The sequence below is a fragment of the Rousettus aegyptiacus genome, unplaced genomic scaffold, assembly GCF_014176215.1.
Source record: "Rousettus aegyptiacus isolate mRouAeg1 unplaced genomic scaffold, mRouAeg1.p scaffold_m13_p_3, whole genome shotgun sequence".
NCBI classification, from domain to species: Eukaryota; Metazoa; Chordata; class Mammalia; order Chiroptera; family Pteropodidae; genus Rousettus; species Rousettus aegyptiacus.
Genome location: NW_023416306.1, coordinates 47,757,106 through 47,780,467, shown reverse-complemented (window position 1 = coordinate 47,780,467; position 23,362 = coordinate 47,757,106). Strand labels below are relative to the sequence as shown.

The following is a 23,362-nucleotide window of genomic DNA, read 5'->3' as shown; positions in this document are numbered from 1 at the left end:
TCATTCTTCAGTCACACTAGTCACATTTAAAAGGCTCACTAGCCACACGTGCCTACTGGGTACCCAATTGGAGAGTGTAGATATAGAATATTTCTATCCTCACAGAAAGTTCTATTACATAGTACTCTCACAAACCATTTCTAAGGATCCTCACCAGTATGCTATTATTGCTAAAAATAGCTTGTTTCTTAGCAGCTGAGGCACCAGGGCAAATGCTTTGCATTATCTCATTATCATTGTCTGTTAAAAAGACACAGACATGTTCTGCTTGGGGGTGGGGGGAACCATCTCTTGTCAGACATGGAGTTTTGCAAAGGGTTTATATAATAGATGTTGGGTAATGTATCAGATGATTGAAATTGATTTTCCGGAAGATGTAATGATGTAAAATTCAAATGGATAACCTCTATAAGGCATTTATGATGTAAGTCAAGTGTGTATTTTTAAATATTAATTCCATTAAGGTATGCCAGGGAATTCAGATATGTGACCCAAATATATTTCTTTCTAGTAACTGAGTATAATAGAAAACTAGCATTTAGAGTATCTCAGCTGAGGATGAGGCAGGATAAAGGGAGGCAAGGTGGATCTGAGTGACCGGAGGAGCTCTTATAAAATACATAGGTCACTACTGCGTAATGTTTGTCAGAATGGTGGAATGGGGGTCGGGGAGAGGGTAGCGAAGGTCTTGCATGTGTATATTTTGAAAAAACTCCCCATGTCATTCCATTGTACCCAATCTAGGTGACTCTTGTTTAGAAATATGAAAACGAAAATTAGTATGATGGGGGAGGATGTGCAGCTTAAAAAGACACCTGGGCCCCACGTCTGGATAAGATTCTGTACACCTCAGGTGGGCCCAGATATCTACTCATTCTCCCTCACTATCTCTTTCAAATGACCCACTGGTTGTTCCCATATTCTCCTCCCCCTAGGTCATTTAGAATGATCTACTGGGCTTAGAACAACTGCCTTAGGCATTTCTTTCCCAGATCAGGTGTCTCTAGCAAACATTTGCAAGTGATCACAATCTGCTCTTGGGTGCATTTTCTGCACACCGCCTGAAATAATATGTGCTTCTGATCAAAGGAGGTGCCACATGCACAGAGGATGCACTGGCCAAACAGAGGAAATTCAGGAGCTCCCGGTATGTCCCGCTCAGGTTTAAGGGTGCCCCACTTGCACAGAAATGTGGGCCTACGGTATGTGAGCAGGACCTGATGAAGCCCTTGGATAACTTCAGTTTGAAAGTTCAGAGTCTGATCTTAGAGCTTGGCTCCTTTTTGTTACTATTAGAAGTTTTTGTCCTATAGAGAAGCCTAACAGTTCATCAGCTTGATAGCTATCGCTCTGCTGCCAGATAGAAAAATGTAACAGTCTTCCCCCAGCCCTCCTCTAAACTGGAATTTTATACCATATTTTCAAGGTGCGTTAGCCCTGAATGGACTTCTGTTTGTGTTTCATGTTTGTTTTTTCTGTTAATGGATTTAGAATAGGCCTACTATCTTCTGCATTTTCTACAACCCTGGTTTCAAATTTTCTCTTGTTAGAAATTCAGTTTTCCCTATGATATGTAAAATGCTGATTACTCGAGATTTTAAAAAAAATAAAGTAGGACTCATATTATTGAGGAGCTATCCAGAATATAAAGTTTTTTTGATGACATGTTGTACAATGTATTGCAGAAGCAGAAATATCCCACCATTCCCAGCAAACGTCCAATCCTAGCTTCCTCCTGTTCAGAGCAGCAGAATCTGTTGTTTGCACAGGTGAAACGAAGGGATGAAACTGAGGCGCTAGAGCAGACTGTAAATCAATAGTTTAAATTCCATCTCTAAAAAATCTTTGTGAATGTTTCTCCTTTGAATCTTCCTGTGCTTGTGATGTCAGAGGTATAAAATGCTCTGAGATTCTGGAAGCCAGTTAGGGGTTGTCTTCTCTAGATTATCCTTTATCCAGCTAGAGAGGAGGAAGAATCTTAAAGCCATGAATAGTTTTGGCTTAAAAAATTCATTTTCTTTCAAAAGGAAGAGAGAAAGAAGGAGAAAGAACTCTAGAATGGCACACGGGACTGTACCATTCATTAGCAAATGATAAGAGGCTGTTGTCCTCAGACACTGTGCTACAGTGTGCTGGTGTGGCATGATAATATATACATACACACATAATATATATAATATATAATTAATATATAATATATTTAAATATAAATTTATATATATATATATAAATTCCAAGGTTATAGAAACTCTGTGCCAGGAACTGGGACAAAGACCTAATATATATATTATATATATATAAAATATATATTTTATATATACTATATATTTTATATATAGTATATATTTTTATATATATAATATATTATATATTTAATATATATTATATGTAACATATATTTTATATATAATATATATTTTATATATTATATATATTTTATATTTTATATATAGTATATGTTTTTATATATATAATATTATATATATTATATATATATATTAGGTCTTTGTCCCAGTTCCTGGCACAGAGCTTCTATAACCTTGAAATTTCAAGAGTCATAGCAGTGTCTTTAGTATTCTCATGAGGTGACTAAAGATGGAGGGCTCTTAGTTTCAGGATGGGTACTGGTCACCAGAGAAACCAACCATGTGATTAGAAGGTTAGAAATATCAGCCCCACCGCCAACCTCTGGGGAGAAGAGAAGGTCTAGAGATTAAGCTTCATCACCAGTGGCCAATGAATTATAAATCATACCAGTGTAATGAAACTGCCATAAAAACTCAAACAATGAGTCTAAGGGAGCTTTTATGTTGGTGAACACATTGACATGCTTGGAGGGGGGCTCTGTGCCCTTCTACCCCCCATAGCTTGTGCTATCCATCTGTTCCCTTTGGCTGTTCCGAACTTGTATCCTTTTAATAAAAACTGTAATGGAAAGTAGAGAGCTTGTCTGAGCTCTGGTCACAATAGTGAATTACTAAATCTGAGTTGGTGTTGCAGAAACCTCCAGATTTGTTGTCACTTGGGCAGAAGTGCAGTTCCCCTAGGGAGCCCATTTGTGGTTGGTGTCTAACGTGAAACTAAGCCCTTAACTTGTGGGGTCTGTGTCAACTCTGGGTAGTTAATGTCACACGGAACTACTGAACACCCAGTTTGGTGTTGGAGAATTAGAAAGTTGATTGTATTGGAATGACATCTGCAAATAAAATGATGAACAAGAGCAGACGTGTTTCTGCTCTTATAAAATTTACAAATATCTCAATGAGTTTGTTGGGATGTTTAGCACTTTGCTTTATATCATCCAGTTGCCTCTCCAGCTCTGTTCACCCTGGTCTTAGAGGCTGACCCTTATGAGAGCTTTCGCTCTCAACCATTAGCTGCTGTTTAAGGTCTCCCTATCACTGCTTCTTAGCAATGATAAAATCATCTCACAGAATGGAATACTTATCTTTGTATTTCCTTTGGCAGGAGAGCATACATTCAATGAAGTAAAGAGAAAGGGAGCTAGACCATCAGTTTTGTTTTACAGCATTTAGAACTACAATTTTGGTTGCCAAAATGCTCATCACCCATTAGGATTCTGGCATTAATACTATATTCCAGGCTTTGAAGATGCAGTAATAACCTGAAATTTATACCAAGATGATACAAGCTGATGAGAAGTCAATAAATGTTGCCTAAAGTCATTGTTATTAACTATTTTATTGTTGAAGTAGGACAGAGTAGTAGCCTTCAGAAGTTCAATAGCTGTCTGAAACATGTGAGCACAAAGCATGTAGTTTTATTTACTGTACAGAGGTTCTGTTATGGGGAGCCATGTCATGAAGCTTACATTTGTAATTGATCTTTTCATCTGAACCCACCCTAGCACTTCTCTTAGAATCTATTATAAGCCAATTTTGCTAAATGATGAATTTCTCATAAAAAGATATAAACTTATAAGTTTGTGGCCTTTCATAGAAGGTTATTTGGGCCTCCTTTCTTCCTTATTTTGCTTCATTACTGAAATATAAATTAGAAGGGCCGGACAGAATGATCAAAGATGGTTTCTAATCCATTGATCTGCAGTTAAGAGGGAAAACTTTTCTCAGAAGATGGTATATGTTTACATTTCAGGAGAATTTGTGAGAGGGTATCTTAATCTTTGATCATTAACCTTTAAAGATAAAAGCAATTTCAAAGGTCATTTACCCGCCTAATACTATAGATGAAGAAATGAGACCCAGAGATAATAGAAGACTTATCCAAGAACACAACTGTATTCGTTTGTCAGGGCTGCCATAACAAAGTACCACAAACTGAGCGGCTTTAAACATCAGAAATTTATTGTCTCCCAGTTTTGGAGTCTAGAAGTTCAAAGGCAAGGTTTTGACAGGCTTGGTTCTTTCTGAGGGCTGTGAGGGAAGAATCTGTTCTAGGCCTCTCTCATTGGCTTATAAATGGCCGTCTTCTCTCTGTGTCTATTTATATCATCTTCCCACTATGTGTGTCCAAATATCTCTAAAAATAGCAGTCATATTGGATTAGGGCCCATCCTAATGACCTCATTTTAACTTAATTGCCTCCATAAAGACCCTATCTCCAAATAGTCTCATTCTAAGGCACTGGGGGTTAGGACTTCAAAATATGAATTTGGGGGCGGGGGGACATGATTAAATTCATAACAGAATTTTGGTCTGCCCATGCCCTTGTTACTTTCCTTTCCATATGCCTTTTAATATTCTTGTTCCTATTGCTGCAGAGAAAAGCATTTCCTTTTTCACAGAGATAGGATATAGGTGTGTGGTTAGAACCTCAGATGTCTCAGAACATTTCAAGTAATTTAACTTAGGAGAACATAAAGTCGAAGCAAACTTAGGGGAATAAGGAGCCTTATTAATATATAGCCTAAAAATGTTCATCTTGAAGATAAAGATAAATAATGAAGTTTTGATTATTAAATGGTTGATAGTGTTAAACCATTAAAGTTAGAGATGAAGTTGTCTTAGGCTTGGTCCATAAGTTGCTGTTCGTTATTGCATTGTGATGATAAATGAGTTTTTCCAGTTATTTTTCTCTCTGACTTGGATCTCTCTGTCCCTGGGGGAAAAAAGGCTTCCAAGGAAGCAAGGTTTACTTACAGATATTCTATGGATAAAGCTTTGGCAAAATCATTGCCAATTTTGGCATTTAATTCTTCTAAAGTCATTTTGTCAGTGAAGGGCTGTTTAAAGCATATAAAGGTTACGAAGCAGTCGAATTGGTGCCAGATAGCTGAGAGAAATGTTTGTACATTGGTAGGCAGGATATTTTTGTCATACCAGGTGGTTCTTTAAAAGAGGTGGATCTAAACAAGACAAATAAGTTTTCATATATCATGTCACTGAGGTCAGTGTGGCCTGCTCACCCTTGTCTTAATGAAAATTGCTTTGATTAAGGTTGGAACAGAAGAAAAATAACAGTTCGTTGAACTCCTCAGTAATGAGCTCATTGTCCTTATTCTCAGATGCCTAACATGCTCATTTTGAGGGAAGGAAACCCGATGATCAGAGAAATAACATGATCAGCTCAAGAACACAAGTGCACTCCCTCCTAGAGCAATGTGCTTTTCACCCAGGACAGCGGCAGTGATATAGAACTCAGGAGCAGTGGACTAAGGAGCACACATGAGTTTGGACATTGCCTACTTCACCAGGTCACAAAATATGCCTCTTGGTGCTTAAAAGAGGTTGTAGTTTATAGAATTTACCCCTGCACCCTTCCCCCCAGCAGTGCCTTGCAAAGCATCTCTCTCTCCAATCACCAGACTTTCAGTATACACCAAGGTAAAATATTTGTGGTTAAATGAATTTGGAAGATGCCACATACTAAATCCCTCTCTTAGATATTCATTATGCATATTAGAATATTAAAGGATTTTCAATTTTTTTGGCCATGAAGAAGCCATGTAACTTTCTTTAACCAGGTGTTCTAAAGTCACATAATCATGGAATCATTTGTTCATGTAAAACATTTTGAAAAACAAAAAGTATGCATAAGTTGAAGAGATATATACATTGAAAAAGGATGTAGATCAAGTTCATAGATGACAGAGCAAGAGATCTGCTGAGATATCCCTATAGAACACTTGAGTGACAATCCTTATCGCCCACAAAATATTCCCTGTGGCTATTAGCAAGGATGGAATACTAGGCTGGGATGGCCAGGATTTTCATGGATTAGGATCTTTTTTAATTGGAGGAGTGTAGATAACAGCGTATGTGTGTGTCCTGAATAATCAGGTGGCTTAAAAAAGAAAAAAAAAAATACTAGAGGCTAATAGTTAGAAGGCACAATACGTTTTTGGCCTTTGTCATAGATGTACAATGTGACATCTCAGCACTTCCATTCCTCCGCTAGTTAGTGCGGGTGTCATTGCACAACTGCCCTTTAGTACCCCACAGGCCTCTCTGAACAATTGGGACCTGAGCAAAACTGTCTGAAGGTGAAGAGAAGGAAGTTGTCAGGCTGATGACATAATGTCTAAGTGTTTGGGTTACCTCAGGAGGAGCAGTGTTTGGTACAAAGGATCATTCCTTAGGGAGGTGTGAATGGGTTGTCTGACACCCTACGGCACCCATGCAGCACAGCCTTACCAGCCATGTAGAATATCAGTAATTAGATGCTCCTTAATATCAAAGACCCTTCTGTTTTAAATAATAGGATCTATCTTGGAGCTAGCTTAAGAAAAAGGAAAATATATTGTGAAGAAATCTGAGCATATGATAGAATTTAAACTATTTGCACAACCAAATCTTAAAGTTTAAAAGTTAACAGCTCAAGGGATCTATCTGCCTTTAACTCCCAGTGTTTGTAAGTCTCAGCTCTAATTTGAGGTCAAATGTCTACTCTAGTCCATTTAGTTTTGACGTATCTGTTTGTTGAGGAGAGTGTGACAATACCTTGATCCCAAGGAAAATAAGTCCTTTCTCCAGCCTCAGAGGATGAATTGTTGCAGTCTCAACAAGTCATAATAATCTCATTTCCCTATGTCAGTAATTAGTGTAGGGGTGGCCATGTGAACCAGTACAAATGCAGGAGAAAAGGTAGCCGGATATGGATTCTGGGAAAGCTTATGTTTTCCCAATAAAAAGGAACAGATTTATGTGGTATGGCTCTTTCTCCCTTCGCTTTTCCCTTCTTCTCTGACAGTCAGACGTGATGCCTGGTAGTGCAGCAGCCATCTAGTGACCATGATGTGACAAGCACCAGGTGCATGTTGTGTGCTCGGAACAGAAGATGAAAAGGAGAAAGAGCCAAGGTCCATCCCTCTGTGGTTGAGCTGCCACACTGACACTGGATTGCACACCTTCTGATTTATTCTTAGCTGAGAAAAATGGTGACTTGTTGAAATTTCAGTGCACTGTGATAGGTCACTGTTATTGTTACTTGCAACCAAATTCATTCCTAAGTGAAAAAAATATGTAGTATAATATATAGATGTCAGAGGCCATTCCCTGTGCATCAGAGAGTGAGTTTCAGAGCTTTAATGGGGGAGAGAATGGGGATGGCTTATGAAATGGTGAGATATTCAAAAGCGTCTATGAGAGCCACCCAGGGGCTTTGAAATCTCATCACTGCTGCAGAACACAGAGAAACCCTCTTCATGCAAGTACACACTGTCTTGGATAGGATTAACCAACTCATTAATGAATTAATTTCACTAATTTTTATTGATCCTTTATTATATGCTGGATATTTTTTTATGTGCTGGGAATAGATTAGAGAAGACAGATGATTTCGGTTCTCATTAAGTTAACATTCTACAGGGAAAATAGACAATAAACAAGAAAAATAAAGGAAGAGAATTGTTTCAGATAATGAGAAGATATGTATAAATACAAAATAGAATGTGATAGTCATGAGAGCGTATATGCATGAAAGGCCTAAGAAAGTGATATTTGAAATAAAATTTGAATTGCAAGAAAGAGTCAGCCTTATGATATCTGAGGGCCAAGCATTTGGGGAGAGAATGGCCAGGGCAAAGGACCCAGGCAGGAATGAGCATGGCTTGCAAGAGACACAGAATGAATCATTAACAGGTGTCCACTCAGTGATTCAGCAGTCCACTCATGCTCATCTCATTGTAGCTGACCATTCTGGCCATGGGCATTATGATGTATCTCAAGGCTGCTGACGGGGCTACATGTTGTATAAGTGACTTTTCCCATCATCTGCTTCTGTCTGTCAAAACCCAGGGGATGAGGTGGCCGGGGGAGCATCTATGTAGTTGACTGTGATCAGAATGACCGACTCTCCCCTTTCCTTTAAGAATAGACCTATCATTCTCAGCCATATCCCTGGGCTCCTCAGGGGCTGGCTTCCCCTGGAACAGGGCTGGCTGTATTCTGGAGGGACTGGCAGAGCATTCAGCTGTCACACAGCTACTTTGGGACCATACTCCAATTACTTCCTTGCGTTACAGTTGTCACACTTGATATGTCTCCCTGTAGAAAGACCAACGCAGAGAGGCAAGAAGACAGTAGGGCCCCTGGCTCTGGTTCCCAGACTGCCAGCTGGTCATACCTGACATCATTTTCAAGTGGTACTTATCAGTGAGGCAGTCACATAATGTCACAGGGTTGGAAGCTCCCTCAAAGGTCATCCTGTGCTGAGTTCCTCATGTGTTTGGCATTATCCAGAACACAAGTGTGAGAATGCCACCACCCCGTCTTTGAACAGGTTGCCTGCTAAACAAGATATCCATCTGCTTTGGTAGAGAATCCAGTTCTCTTTAACACTTGAACTTGGGAGCAATTAGAACCACTGTAATTATATCTCTGGGCTGTTAGATTTCCTCTGGGGTCCTGTATGATTGGTGGGATCCCAGGAATGCGATGATCGTTTAGCTTAGAATAAGGTGACCCCGAAGTACCCAAACTACCATTTAGAAACTCCAATTCAGTTCTCCCAGATCTGGGACAAAAGAAATTACAAAAGTTCAAAGTTTGAAGAGAGTTTGGTGATTAATACCCCTCCTCTTACAGATTGTGGGGGGAGAGGAGAGAAAAAACGACTTGTCCAAGGTCAATACTACTACAAAGGAAGGCTCTTTGGGATCCACATGGGTCTTGCATAGATGTTTGCTGTAGTGTGCTGCTTTGACTTATGGAACAAAAAAAATCTCATGTGTCAACAATGTGTACAAAGTTCTCTGTGCCTCTATCTGGTGTGACTCCTCACCCTCATTTTTTTCTCATTTCACAGATGAGGAAAATGAATTCATTTAGTGGCAATACTGAACTCACACTTAAGGCTTCTGATTTTTATCTGATATAATTTTCAAGTCCATCTTCACTTTTGCTCTAAAATGAGGGTAGGGTAGGACACACAGGAGCCCTGGAGTGGATGTTCTAGCGTGCGAGGAGCTTTAAGAAAAGGATTTTGATTTTTAGTGAACCGTCCTTAATTTTCACTGGTATGCGAATTCTTCCCTTTTAGAGCCCCTGTATCTGAAGCAGAGTCCCTGTGGTCCTAACATAACTTTATGCTGTCATCTCAGTAACTACCTCCACTTATTTTAAATACCGCCTTCCAAACACAGTGTGGCATGTAAAGCCCAGCCTGTTAGAACCAACTTGTTAAGTCCAAATCCTGGCTTTACCATTTCTTCTGGAGGACCTGATATATCTTACTTAACCTTTCTAGCAAGAGTACCTCCCTGAGAAGGTGCTGAGACCCAATGAGATAAAGTGGTTAGAAGAGTAAGTGCTCAATAAATCGTTGTTGCTACATTTGGTCTCGATACAACAGAAGGAATTCTGTCACAGAGATGAGTGTTCTTAGTTCATATTACGGGTAGGCATTCCAGGGTGAGAAGTATCTAAAAGATAAATAGCATGCAGTTTACTGTTTGACTCCAGGGAATGATCTGTCCCAGGCCCTCTATTATAATGGTTATCTTCCTTTTCTGTCAATGTTACTCTCTCCAACAACAGAGCATTTTGGCTTGCCCACCTGAAAAGCTGAAGCTGACCTGTAAGTTATGCTTAGAGAAGAAAAGGAAGAGCCTCTTATGTAACTCAAAAAGTATAAAGGATCCAATGATGAAAACCATTGTCCTGAATTTTTCCATAGCTCAGTAAATCTCTCTGCCTAAGGTTCTCCTGTCATTGCCAAAGTATTTTGGGGGTTTGTTTTAGTTATAAGATAGATACGAAAATGGTAATAAACTCTCTGCTGTTTGATTGTGCATTTGTGCTTAAAGGCTAAAAAAATGCTACTATTCCAAATTATACACATCTAATGCACACTCCATGTTTGTTTTATGGTTTCTTAGCAATGTTCTGACTTTAATTTAATCACTTCCTGTGAGTTTATCTATTTCCTCATGCAAGGATGACTCCCTTCTCACCCTCTGCCTCCACCTCCCATTATACTTTTTGCATATTTAGATAAACTATCTCTCTCCCGCTCTCTCTCTCCCTCCCTCCCTCCCTCCCTCCCTCATGACCTTTCAGTGGTTCAGCATTTTGTTGCAATGAGTGAGCAAGGTTGGAAAACAGAGCCAAGTAGCAAACTGTGAAGCAACAGTTCAGCCTGACAAAGCAAGCGTGCTTTGTGCTATTTCTGGCCAGAGCAGATGTTGCCTTGGTGGACTTTAGGGAACAATATCTCTCAGGTAAAAATAAATTACTAAGACTAGGACTGAAATGATGCAAATCTTTTATTTGCAAACAGTTCATGAACTGGGAGCCATGTGGAAAGACGACTAGATTGGGACTCAGTCAGGATCCCGCCTTGGGTTTCTTCCAGACTACCTCCCAGTCAGCCATCTGGTCTCAGGTGAGTACTTGTAACTTATAAAATTGTTTTCAAACAACAAAAATAAGAATATAATAACAAAATTCTGTGTGATACTATTGAGTTATAGGCAATCCTAATTTTGACAAGTTCCTTCAGACCTTCTTTGTGGATTCCTCCTAAATCCCTTTCCCTTCCTCCCACTCCAGAGATGAACACTGTCCTAAATTTGCATGCTTTCTTCTGTATCTTTCAACAATAGATACTGTCATTTTGCATATTTTAAACCTTTAAATAAATGGAAGCACACTGTACATATTATTTTGCAACTTTTTCTAAATTTACCATTAGATTTCAGAATATAGCTCTGATCAATTCGTTTTAACTGCTATGTGGTGTAATGTTTCATGAACAGACCACTATATGTATATCCATTTTCCTGTTGAATTAGATTGCTTCTCTTTAAGTTTTTTTTTCAATTACAGTTTACATATACTATTATATCATTAGTTTGGGGTATACAATATAGTGACTATCAGACATATCATTGGGGTATACAATATAGTGACTATCAGACATATCATTGGTGAATATTTTCTTCCATTCAGTAGGTTTTCATTATGTTGATAGTTTCCTTCACTGTGCAAAAACTCTTTAATTTGATATAACCCCGTTTGTTTATTTTTTTCTTTTGTTTCTTTTGCCTAAGGAGACATCACTTTTAGCAATATGTCCTCCCAAAAATATTTCTGAGTGATGTCAAAGAGTTTACTGCATATGTTTTCTTCTAGGAGTTTTATGGTTTCTTGAATTACATTTAAGTCTTTAATCTATTTTGAGTTTATTTCTGTGTGCGGTATAAGACTGATCCAGTTTTATTCTTTTGCATGTATCTGTCCAGTTTTCCCAACACCATTCATTAAAGAGATTGTCTTTACCCCACTGAATATTCTTGCCTCCTTTGTCTTAGATGAATTGGCCATATAGGCATGGGTTTATTTCTGGGCATTTTATTCTGTTCCATTGATCTATGCGTCGGTTTTTATGCCAGTATCATTTTGATTACGACAGTTTTATAGTATAGTTTGATATCAGGTAGCATGAAACCTCCAGCTTTGTTCTCCTCTTACAAGAAGCGCATTGCTTTGTTATACAGGGTATTTTTGGTGTGTGTAGTTTTGGATAATCTTTATGATTATTTGTTCTAGTTCTCTGAAAAAATGCCATTGGTATTTTGATAGGATTGCATTGAATCTATAGATTGCTTTGGGTAGTATGGATATTTTAATAATGCCAATTCTTCATATCCATGAGCATGGTATATCTTTCTATTTATTTGCACTTCTTTAATTTCTTTCTTCAGTGCCTTATAGTTTTCCGAGTACAGGTCTTTTACCTCCTTAGTTAATTTATTTTTTAAATTCTTTTTGATGCAATTGTAAATGGGCTTGTTTTCTTAATTTCTCTTTCTGATAGTTTGTTATTTCTCTTATAGTTTATATAAAAATGCAAATGATTTCTGAATATTCATTTGTATACTACTGCTTTACTGAATTCATTTATTCTAATAATTTTTTTGTGGCCTCTTTAGGGTTCTCTATATATAGTATCATGTCATCTACAAATAACAGTTACACTTCTTCCTTCCCAATTCAGATGCCTTTTTTTCCTTGTCTAAGTGATATGGCTAGGCCTCTTAATACTATGTTGAATAAAAGTAGTGAACAAGGACATCCTATCTTGTTCCTAATCTTAAAGAAAACGTTTTCAAATTTTCACTGTTGAGAATGATGTTACCTGTGGGTTTGTCATATATGGCCTTTATTATGCTGAGAGGTGCCCCTCAATCTCCACTCTGCTGAAAGCTTTTATCATGAATGAACATTGGATTTTGTCAAATACTTTTTCCACATCTACTGATATGCTCATATGATTTTTTACCCTTCATTTTATTTATGTGGTATATCAGGTTAATTGATTTGTGGATTTTGAACCAATCTTGCATCCTGGGAATAAACCTCACTCAATCACAGTATTTAATATATTGTCGAATAAGGTTTGCTAATAATTTGTTTAGGACTTTTGCATTTGTGTTAATCAGAGATGTTGACCTATGATTTTCTGTTTTTGTAGTGTCTTTGGTGTTGGTATTAATGTAATGTTGGTCTTTTAAAATGAATTTGGGAGGCTTTCTTCCTTTTTAATTTTTTGTAATAGTTTGAGAAGGATAGATATTATTTAGTCTTTGAATGTTTGATAGCATTCATTTGTGGAGCCATGTGGTTCAGGATTTTTCTTTATTGGGAGTGTTTTGATTACTGATTTAGTTTTGTTAGTAGTTATCAGTCTGTATTCACATTCTGTTTCTTCCTGATTCAACCTTGGAAGATTGTATGTTCCTAAGAATTTATCCATTTCTTCCAGGTTGTTTAATTTGTTGGCATATAACTGTTCATAGTATTCCCTTATAATCCTTTATTTTTGTAGTGTCAGTTGTCACTTTTCCTCTTTCATTTCTGATTTTATTTGGGTTCTCTCTCTCTCTCTCCCTCTCCTTCTGTCCCTCCCTCCCCTCTCTAGATCCTCCCCTTCTCCACCCCACATCCCTCTCCACAAGTCTGGCTAAAAGTTTATCAATTTTGTTTATCTTTCAAAGAGCCAGCTCTTGGTTTCACTGAGCTTTTCTAATTTTTTTTAATACTCTATTTTGTTTATTTTCATTCTAATCTCTATTATTTCCTTTCTTCTGTTCACTTTGAGCTTTGTTCTTCTTTTTCTAGTTCCTTTAGGTGTAAGTTTAGACTGTTTGAGATTTTTCTTGTTTCTTGAGGTGGGCCTGTATTGCTACTAATTTCCTTCTTGGAACTGCTTTGGCTATGTCTCATAGATTTTGAGTCTTTGTGTTTTTAATCATTTGTCTCAAGGTATTTTTTTATTAATGTCATTGTTAATCCATTCATTGTTTAATAGCATGTTATTTCGCCACCACGTGTTTGTTTTTTACTTTCCTTGTAATTGACTTCTAGTTTCATACCACTGTGATCAGAGAAGATGCTTGATAGGATATTAGTCTTCTTAAATGTATTGAGACTTGTTTAATGGCCTAACATGTGATCTATATGGTATATCCTGGAAAAATGTTTGATATGCCCTTGAAAAGAATGTATATTCTTCTACTTTGGGGTAAAGTGTCCTAAAAATATCAATTAAGTCCATCTGGTCTAATGTGTCACTTAAGGCCACTGTTTCCATGTTGATTTTCTGTCTGGATGATCTATCCATTGATATGGGTGTAAAAGTCCTCTACCAGTACTGTGTTACTGTTCATCTCACCCTTTATGTCGGTCACTATTTGCTTTATATGAATAGGTGCTCCTGTGTTGGTGAATAGATGTTTACAAGAGTTGTGTCCTCTTGTTGGATTGATCCCTTCATCTTTATGAAAGACCCTTTTTTGTCTTTTGTTACAGCCCTTGTTTTAAAGTCTATTCTGTCTAATATAGGTATTGCTACCCCAGCTTTTTTGTTTGTTTTCATTAGCACAGAATATCTTTTTCCGTCCCTTTACTTTCAGTTTTATGTGTGTCTTTTGATACTGAACTGGGTCTCTTGTAGGCAGCATATGTACAGGTCTTGTTTTTTTCTTTTTAATCCATTGAGCCACCCTTATTTAGATTGGAGCATTTAGTTCATTTACATTTAAAGTAATTATCGATATGTATGAGTCTTTGCCATTTATTGTTTTATGATTGTTTTTATAGTTCTCTTTTCTTATTCTCTTGCTTTTTTTATATGTTGTTGACTTCCTATAGTGATGCGTTTAGATTCCTTCCTCTTTATTTCTTGTATATACGTAGATTTTTGTTTTGTGGTACCATGTGTTTCATATATACCAAGCTATATTTATAGTAGTTTATTTTAAGTTAATGATTGCTTAAGTTCAAACATATTCTAAAATCACTACAATTTTTATTCTACCCCTTCACCTTTATGTTTTTATCATTTTTTTACTTGTGTGTATGTTTGTCTATCCCTTAATTTATTGCTGTAATTACCTGTGAGCTTCCCATTCTTGCCTTTTAACCATTGTACAAGCATTATAGTTAGTTGATCAACTGCTTTTCCTATTTGCCTTTGTCCGTTAGCATTTTTTTCCTGTATTTTTTGATTTACATTTTTTATCTTTTCTATTTAAAGTAGTTTCTTTAACATTTCTTATAATACTGGCTTAGTGTTGAACTCATTCAGCTTTTTCTGGTCTGAGAAACTTTACCTCTCCTTTGATTCTAAATCATGGCCTCGCTGAGTAGAGTAATTCTGGTTATAGAGCTTTACTTTTCATCACTTTGAATATTTCATGACTATTCTTTCTGGCCTGCAAAGCATCTGTTAAGAAATCGGCTATAGTCTTACAAGAGCTCCCTTGTGGGTAATTAATTGCTTTTCTCTTGCTGCTTTTAAGATTCTCTCTTGGTCTTTAACCTTTTGCATTGTAATAATAGATTTTGACATGACCCTCTGGGTTCATCTTGTTTGGGACTCTGCATTTCTTAGGCTTGTATGTCTATTTCCTTTACCAGGTTAGGGAGTTGTTATGTATTCAAATAGTTTTTCAATTCCTTGCTCACTCTCTCTTCTCCTTCTGGCATCACTATGATGTAATGTTGGTATGCCTGATGTTGTCCCAGAGTCCCTTTAAACTATTCTCATTTTTTTTGGATTCTTTTTTCTCTTTGATATTTGATTGGATATTTTCTGTTACCTTATCTTCTAAATTGCAGATTTGATCTTCAGCTTCATCTAATCTATAGTTTATTCCCACTAATGTATTTTTCATTTGAGTTATTATATTCTTTATTTCTGAATGGTTCTTTTTCATGTTTTCTAGCTACATTTTTAATGTTTCCTATCTGTTGACATTTTTGCTCAGATCATTGAGCATCCTCACAACCAGTGTTTTGACCTCTGCATCTGGTAGATTGCTCATCTCCATTTCGTTTAGTTCTTTTCTGGAGTTTTGTTGTTTTTTCATTTGGGACATGTTTCTTTGTCTCCTCATTTTGGCTGCCTCCTAGTGTTTCTATGTATTAGGTAGAGTGCTATGTCTCCTGGTCTCAGTAAAGTGGCCTTATTTAGGGGGTGTCTTGTGGGGCCCAGTGGTACAGTCTCCCTTGGTCACCTTAGCCGGGTGCGCCAGATGTGTCCCTTGTGTGAGTTGTATGTTCCCTGTGGTAGTTGAGCCTTGATTGCTATTGGCATGTCAGTGGGAGGGAATGACCCTCAGGCTGATTGTTTGGGAGGACTGGCCATGACAAAAGTAAAGAAGCTGATGTGCAGAGGCTGACTCTACAGAGCACGATATACCTTAGCAGGCCTCTGGTGCCTGCTGAGGTGTGGGATCTGCCCATTCCATACTCTGCTCCTCCCACCAGTCTCATTGTGGCTTCTTCAATTCTTAGTTATAGGACTTCTGTTCATCAGGTCCTCTAGTGGTTCTCAATGATGGTTGCTCTATAATTTAACTGTCATTTTGATGTGGTCATAGGAGGAGGCAAGTGCAACATTTACCTACGGTGCCAAGTCCTAGGTTGCTTTTAATTTTTCACTATTATAAACAATGCTTCAATGAGTGTTCTTGTACATTTTCTTTGCTAACATACAATAGCTTTTCTAAGTTAGCATTCAGAAATTTTTACCTACACCCACAGTTAAAGATGCGTTTTACATAGAAACCCAGCATATATGTGTGCTTCATTTTTGTGTGTGTATACATATATAAAAGTTTCTCAAAATAATACCCTTATTTTTCATTCAGTTATAATCCAGTTTAGTCTGGATGATAATGCTGGTTGCAATTTACTAAAGTGATTCCATGACCGAACGATTCATTTCCACTAAGAATTTGAAAAATACTGTCCTGGCACACATATTTAGACATGGGATTGGAAGGTCATAGGTTATACCCATATTTTCAGATTGAGGAGTTTATGTCTCTGTGAATTTCTTTTATACATTTAAATCAGTATTTGCATTTATCACCTAGTGGCAGTCCCAGCCCGAGAGTGCCCCGAACTCATTCTAGGTGTTTCTAGAAGGAGGCTTTTTAGGTTATATAGTGTATCATGGCTGGAAATGAAAGCCCTATTTTAAGCTTTATGAACTTCAATATTTTCATCTGTTGCAAGGAGCCAAAACAAAACAAAGATACTAGGCTCTTTAGTATTTTTACAAACTGCTTTCTCCTCAGCCCTAGCGTCTTCAGGAAAATTTTGCTATCTGCTTCAGTGAGCATAAGTTGGGGGTGGGAAGGAAGTGAGGACAAAAAAGGGAGAGGATGATTAGATGGAATTCTGAGCCTTTTACCACAGTTCTTATGCAAGGAATTGATTTTAATATGCATCCATGTATTTCCATTAGATTTAATTGGCAAAAAGGGTGTTCAGCTTAAAAATATTCTTAAATTCTGGGTTCAGATTTCTCCAAGACTTTTTCTAGATGTAAACTTGAATAAAAATAACTTTGAATCTCTGGACCATTTAAAATTGCAGCCAGAATTAAAGAACATGACAGCTTAGGGTATAGGGCTTTGACAAATATTGTTGGTCCACCTAAAAGTCAAACTATATCTTCTGCAACTGTGGAACCTGACTGGGATAGGGTACTTTTAGAGTCCTGTAGGGCAGGGGTCCTCAACCCTGGGCCTCAGACCAGTAGTGGTCCGTGGCCTGTTAGGAACTGGGTTGCACAGCAGGAGGTGAGTGGTGGGCAAAGGAGCAAAGCTTCATCTTTATTTGTAGCTGTTTCCAGTGTTAGCATCACCACCTCAGCTCCATCTCAGATCATCAGGCATTAGATTCTCATAGTAACACCAGTCCCTGATGCCAAAAAGGTTGAGGACCGCTGCTAGGGCAATGAGTTAGAGGTGCATTCAGGCCGGGACTGCCCCTTTGGAGATAGCCATTTCTACTCTGTCCTATGGGCTTCACCCACATAAGGCTGCTTTAAAATTTTTGGTTTTCATTGTGCTTGTTCATTCTGTGAATAAGGGCATAATATAAATGTTTCTGTGTTCCGTTTCTTCCCACAAACTGTTCTACGTGCTCAAGATAAAGTTCATTTACTCAGCAGGGTATACATACAGATAAATCATTATATTACAGAGATGAAATTTTATCATTTTAATGAAAATATTCACATCCTCATGGGTTTATTTTTTTCCTAAATAGAGTAAGAGCATTCAAAACTGGTAGTAACTGGGCAGTAAAGTGACTTCAGGGTGGGCAATAAATTGTGGATAAAATAAAATCGTGAATCCCTTTCCTAATACCCTTGCTTGTTCTCTTGTTCTCTCCACTTCCGGCCTGGATGCCCGCCTCCTCTCCGATACTAACCCCTCGCTTCAGTTCGTTCCATTTGCCTTTTGTCTTCCTTAATCACTATTTCATCACATCACTCCCATGCTCAGAAACCCTCCAGGGATCTCATTTCCCACCGTATCAAATCCAAATGCGGCTGCCTGTTTTCAAGGCTTCTCCTAATCTATTCTTTCCTAACATCTCCAGCTTTATTTTCTTTGCCAGATGTGGTTCTGGTTCCTGGGGTTTAGAGATAATAGAATGTTAGTATACTAAAAAAAAAAAAAAAAAAAAAAAAAAAATGCAATCTGCATCATTTTTCTGAGGCACAATTTAGCCTCATTCCCTTAAACAAAAACAAACATCAGAGATTGCTCACCTACTGACAGGCCATGTGAGCAAGACTGAGGTGTCCTCTGGGGGCGGCGGTTGAGGCAGGATGTTTATGCTCTTCTCTTTCTGGGAGAAGATTAGACTCTGAAAAAGGTGACTTTATTCACTGGAGTGGTTTGTGAAAAGAATTGCCATTTCAACAAGGCAGGCAGAATGTGAGCAACTTGGAAGGTGTGAAAGATAGTAAATCTGAAGCCAGGAAGGGCTGGTTCAAAAACTTGGAAAGAGATGTATCCTGCATAAGGCAGAATTCAACAGATCACAAAGTCCCAGAATAGATGCTGGCTGGGGTAGTAAAATAGATTCAGGAAAAGGCTTACCTCTATAACATCTGCGAATATAGTTTATTTTCAACTTTTAGTTTATTATAGTGTGCATGTGTTTAATTATCATTTACTTTGTTTTTCTATAACTATTTCAGGCTCTTCCACTTAGTAGCTGTATGTTTTTGAGCAAGTTTCTTTTTCCATAAAGTAGAGGTAATAATGGTACAGAGTGTTTGGGGTTGTTGTGAGGACTAAATGAGATAATACATTTAAAGAGCATGGAACATAGTCCAAGATAAAAATGTCAGTTATTATTCCTATCATCATAATTATTAGAAGTACACACAAGCTGCTCTTCATTTGAGCAGCTGCTAAAATGCCAACTTCTCTCAAAATACCTTCAGGTTAATTCAGTTTGGCAAATATTTATTGAATGCTCAATATATGCCAGGCACTATGCAATACTAATGATATTACAAGGAAGACATTGACCTAGCCCTTGAGTAGCTTACCTTCTAGTAGGGAAGGCAAATCCATAAGTAGATTATTTCAGTTCAAAGTTGGGCTGTCCAGTACAGTCACCATTAGCCACATGTAGTTATTGAGCTCTTGAAATGTGGTTAGCCTGCACTGAGGTATGCTCTATGTGTAAAATACATAATAGATTATAAAGACTTGGTATGATAAAAGACTGCAAAATATCTAATAATTTTAGTGTGGTATTGGCTACTTGTTGAAATGATCATCTGAATATGCTGAATTAAATAAAATACAAAATTAAAATTAATTTCATCCATTTCTTTAAAAAAAAAAAAAGTGCTACTGGAAAATTTGAATTTGTTTGGCTCCTGTTATGTTTCTATCAGACGGCACTGATCTTAGGTGATACAATGAAGGTTAAAGCAGGGTGCTAGTGAATGGAGAGGAGCACATGCCATGCAGCCTGGGAGCTGAAGAAAAGCTGCCTGGAGGAGCAGGTGCATCCTGAGCTGAGTCTTAAAGGATAAGCAGAGGTTATCCAGGCAGCAACACATCTAAAGGGCATTCCAGACTGAGGTAACAGGAAAGACATAGAAAGTATGGTGTTTGTGAGAGTACTGAAAGCAATTGGTTGTTCCAGAGCAGGAAGTACTATGAGTTGGGAACTGGAAGAAGACGAAGCTGCCAGAGATGTAAGGTCTGATTTTCCTATTACTTACCATCCAGTGGTCATTAAATGCTCTCATTCTTGTCTTATACATGAAGTCTGAGTCTGTTTCCACTTTTTATTTGAAGTTTTGTTTGGACTGTCAGCTGTTGAAAGCTGGAAGTTTATGTCTGTACAAGAATAGGACTGTCTTGGAAAAAAAGACCAATGAATGTCCATATGCTGTTCAGAAGCCAGAATGTCATCTTCTGTTCTGCAGATAGTCCGAAAGAGTGGATAGGCAGCCAGAAATTGGTGGCTAGAGTATAGAACTAATGAATGAGAATCTTATAAGAAGATGAGAGCTTTTGGTATCATCTAATTCATTGGGTCCAAGGAGAGTAAATGTGACACACATTAATTTGTCAGTGGATTTCAGTCAGACTCCTCCCCAATCCCAAGTTCCCACCGATAAGGAATATAACCATTCATCAGATTATATTAATTTGGAAGCTCATTATATTCATTCTATTACATCACAAATCATCCTCAGATCTTCTGCCTTTAATAAGTTATTATTAAATGAAAGGTTACTAGGTCATGCAAGAGTAGGTGGAAGAGGAGTAACAAAAGGAGACTCTGAAAACCTAAGTGGACTGAGAAGTGGAGAGAAACTGGCACTCCTACTATTGGTGGTAACACATACACATCAGTAGAACTTTCTTACTGGACAGTAGGACAAATAAACTAAAAAACTTTAAATATTCTTTTTATCCCATGCCTGCTTCTCACTCTTTAATGTGCATACGAATCACATGGGGATCTTGTGAAAATGCTGGTTCTGATTCATTAGTTCTAGGGGTGGAAGCAACAATCTGCATTTTTATCCCTGCAAGTTCCCAGGCAATATTGATGCTGCTGGTCCATAGAGCTCACTTTGAGTTGCAAGGTCTTAGAGTCTATTTAATGCAATCCTTTAATGTAGGGATGCATATATACCTATGGCACTTTACAATGGCATTATACTATCTTTTGTGAAAATCTTTTATGCAGCATTTTTATTAGCTACATAATATTTAATCATATCAAAATTTTGTAGTTTATTCAAACAGTCCCCTGTTGGACATTTAGGTCGTTTTATCTTTTTTGTTATTATAATCAATACTTTAATACAGCGGTCCCCAACCTTTTTGGCACCAGGGACTGGTGCTCCTATGAGAAACTAATGCCTGATGATCTGAGGTGGAGCTGAGGTGCTGGTGCTAGTACTGGAGCACTGCAGCAAATACAGACGAAGCTTCGCTCACTCGCTGGCCACTCACCTCCTGATGCGTGGACTGGTTCCTAATGGACTATAGATTGGTACCAGTCCGTGGCCCAGGGGTTGGAGACTCCTGTGTTAACGAACATCCATAAGCCTAAGTTTATATGCATTTTTACTTAGGGTAAATTTCTAGAAGAAATATTACTGGGTAAAAAAAAAAATGGACATTTAAAGTTTAGTTTATTTGTATATTTGTCATGTTGTCCAGTAGGAAAGATCTACTAATATGTACGTTTTACCACCAACAGTAGGAGTGCCAGTTTCTCTACATACTTGCTCCGTAAATATTAAAAAAAAAATCTTTGATGGTTTGAAAAACAAAAACATGATATTTCATTGTTTTATTTTGCATTTTAGTAACTAGTGAGACTGAACATTTTTTTCATTTGTCTATTGCTATTTTTTCTTCTTTTGGGGAATTAACTTTTCATATCTGTTGCTCATTTTTCTGTTAGGGCATTTTTATTTTTCTTAATGGTCTGGTGGCTTGTAGTTATTTTAGTGCAAAGAAGTTTTATCCTAGATATTTTCCCCAGTTTATTTGGTTTTTAGTTTTGTATTTTATTATAACTAGAATATTTCTAGATTGTGTCTTTTATCTGATTGCTCTTGATTTGTAGGAAAGCTATATTTGTGTGTTATTTAACTAGAAAGGTTGCTAAACATTTATATTCGTTTGAATATTTATAGTTAATTTTGAATTTTTTCTTATGTATTAGAATTTCTAGAATGATGCTAAATAATAGCAGTGGTAATGGGCATCTTGTTTTTGTTACTGATTTAATAGAAATACTTTAATGTTTCATAATTATGATACTAGCTTTTGGATTGAGATATATATCAAACCAAATATATGTATATTTGTTAAGAAAATATTTATTTTTCAGATGTTTTCAAAATTTTAAAATCAACAGTAAATGCTAAAATCTATCAAGTGTAGACTGGGTGTGCACATGTATGAGTTTTTGAGGTATAATTGACATACAATGTTATATTAGTTTCAGGTGTAAAACATAATGATTTGACATTTACATACATTGCAAAATGGTCATCGCAGTAAGTCCAGTAAACATCCGTCACCCTACAAAGTTACAAAATATACATATTTTTATGTGTGATGAGAACTTTTAAGATTATGTCTCTTAGCAACTTTCAAATATGCAGTACAGTATTATGGATTCTAGACCTCTAGTCACCTTGCTGTACATGACCTCCCCATATTTGTTTCATCATGGGAAGTTTGTACCTTGTGACCACCTCCCACCTTCACCCATTTCAGCCACCTCCACTCCTGGAAATCAGTTCTCTGTATCTATGATCTTGGTGGTGGTGTTTTTTGTTTTTTTGTTTTTTTTTCCCAGATTTCACACATGAGATCATGTGGTATTTCTCTTTCCCTGACTTATTTTACTTAGCAGAGTGCCCTCAAATTCTATCCATGTTGTTACAAAAGACAAGATTTTTTCTTTATTTAAATGATATTTAACTGTCCATCGATGGACACTGAGATTGTTTCTATATCTTGGCTACTATAAATGATGCTGCAGTGAACATGGGGGTACAATATCTTTCCATGTTAGTGTTTTCATTTTCTTCAGATAAATATCCAGAAATGGAATTACTGAATTATGATAGTTCTATTTTTAATTTTTGAGGAAACTCCATATTGTTTTCCACAGTGGCTGCAACAATTTACATTCCCACCAATAGTGCACAAGAGTTCCCTTTTTCCACATCCTCACCAACACTTGTTACTTATCATTTTTTTGTATCTTTTTATCAATTTATCAGTTTCAAGTACACAGTACATTGGTTAGACATTTATACAGTTTATGAAATGATCCTCCCCACCCCCAATGACTCTATCACCCCTCTGGCTCTGCATTCTCTTTGAATATAGGGGATGATCTGCATCCCTGTGACCATTAAGTACTAATTTATACTTCTTTAATCCTTCACCGCTTTCTCTCAGCCTTACAACCTCCTTGCACTCTGGCCATCATCAGATTGTCCTCTATAGCTGTAAGTCTGTTTTTGATTAGTTTGTTCATTTTATTCCTTAGATTCCTCATATAAGTGAAACCATATGGTATTTATTTTTCTCTGACTTATTTCTCTCAGCATAATAACCCCTAGG

At 37.2% G+C, this 23,362-nt stretch overlaps 2 long non-coding RNA genes across 11 annotated transcripts in view; one reads left to right on the top strand and one right to left on the bottom strand.

Annotated features, from left to right (window-relative positions):
- LOC118614953 overlaps positions 1-23,362 on the bottom strand; it is a 145,185-nt gene that overhangs the window by 19,687 nt on the left and 102,136 nt on the right. The gene's annotated exons all lie outside the window — the stretch shown is intronic.
- The window catches only part of LOC118614952, a 93,312-nt gene that overhangs the window by 51,532 nt on the left and 18,418 nt on the right, over positions 1-23,362 (top strand). For all 9 annotated transcript variants that reach the window (XR_004956181.1, XR_004956179.1, XR_004956180.1 and 6 more), the window contains one exon: positions 10,699-10,803. This is a non-coding gene — a long non-coding RNA (uncharacterized LOC118614952). The remainder of the gene's footprint in view (positions 1-10,698; positions 10,804-23,362) is intronic.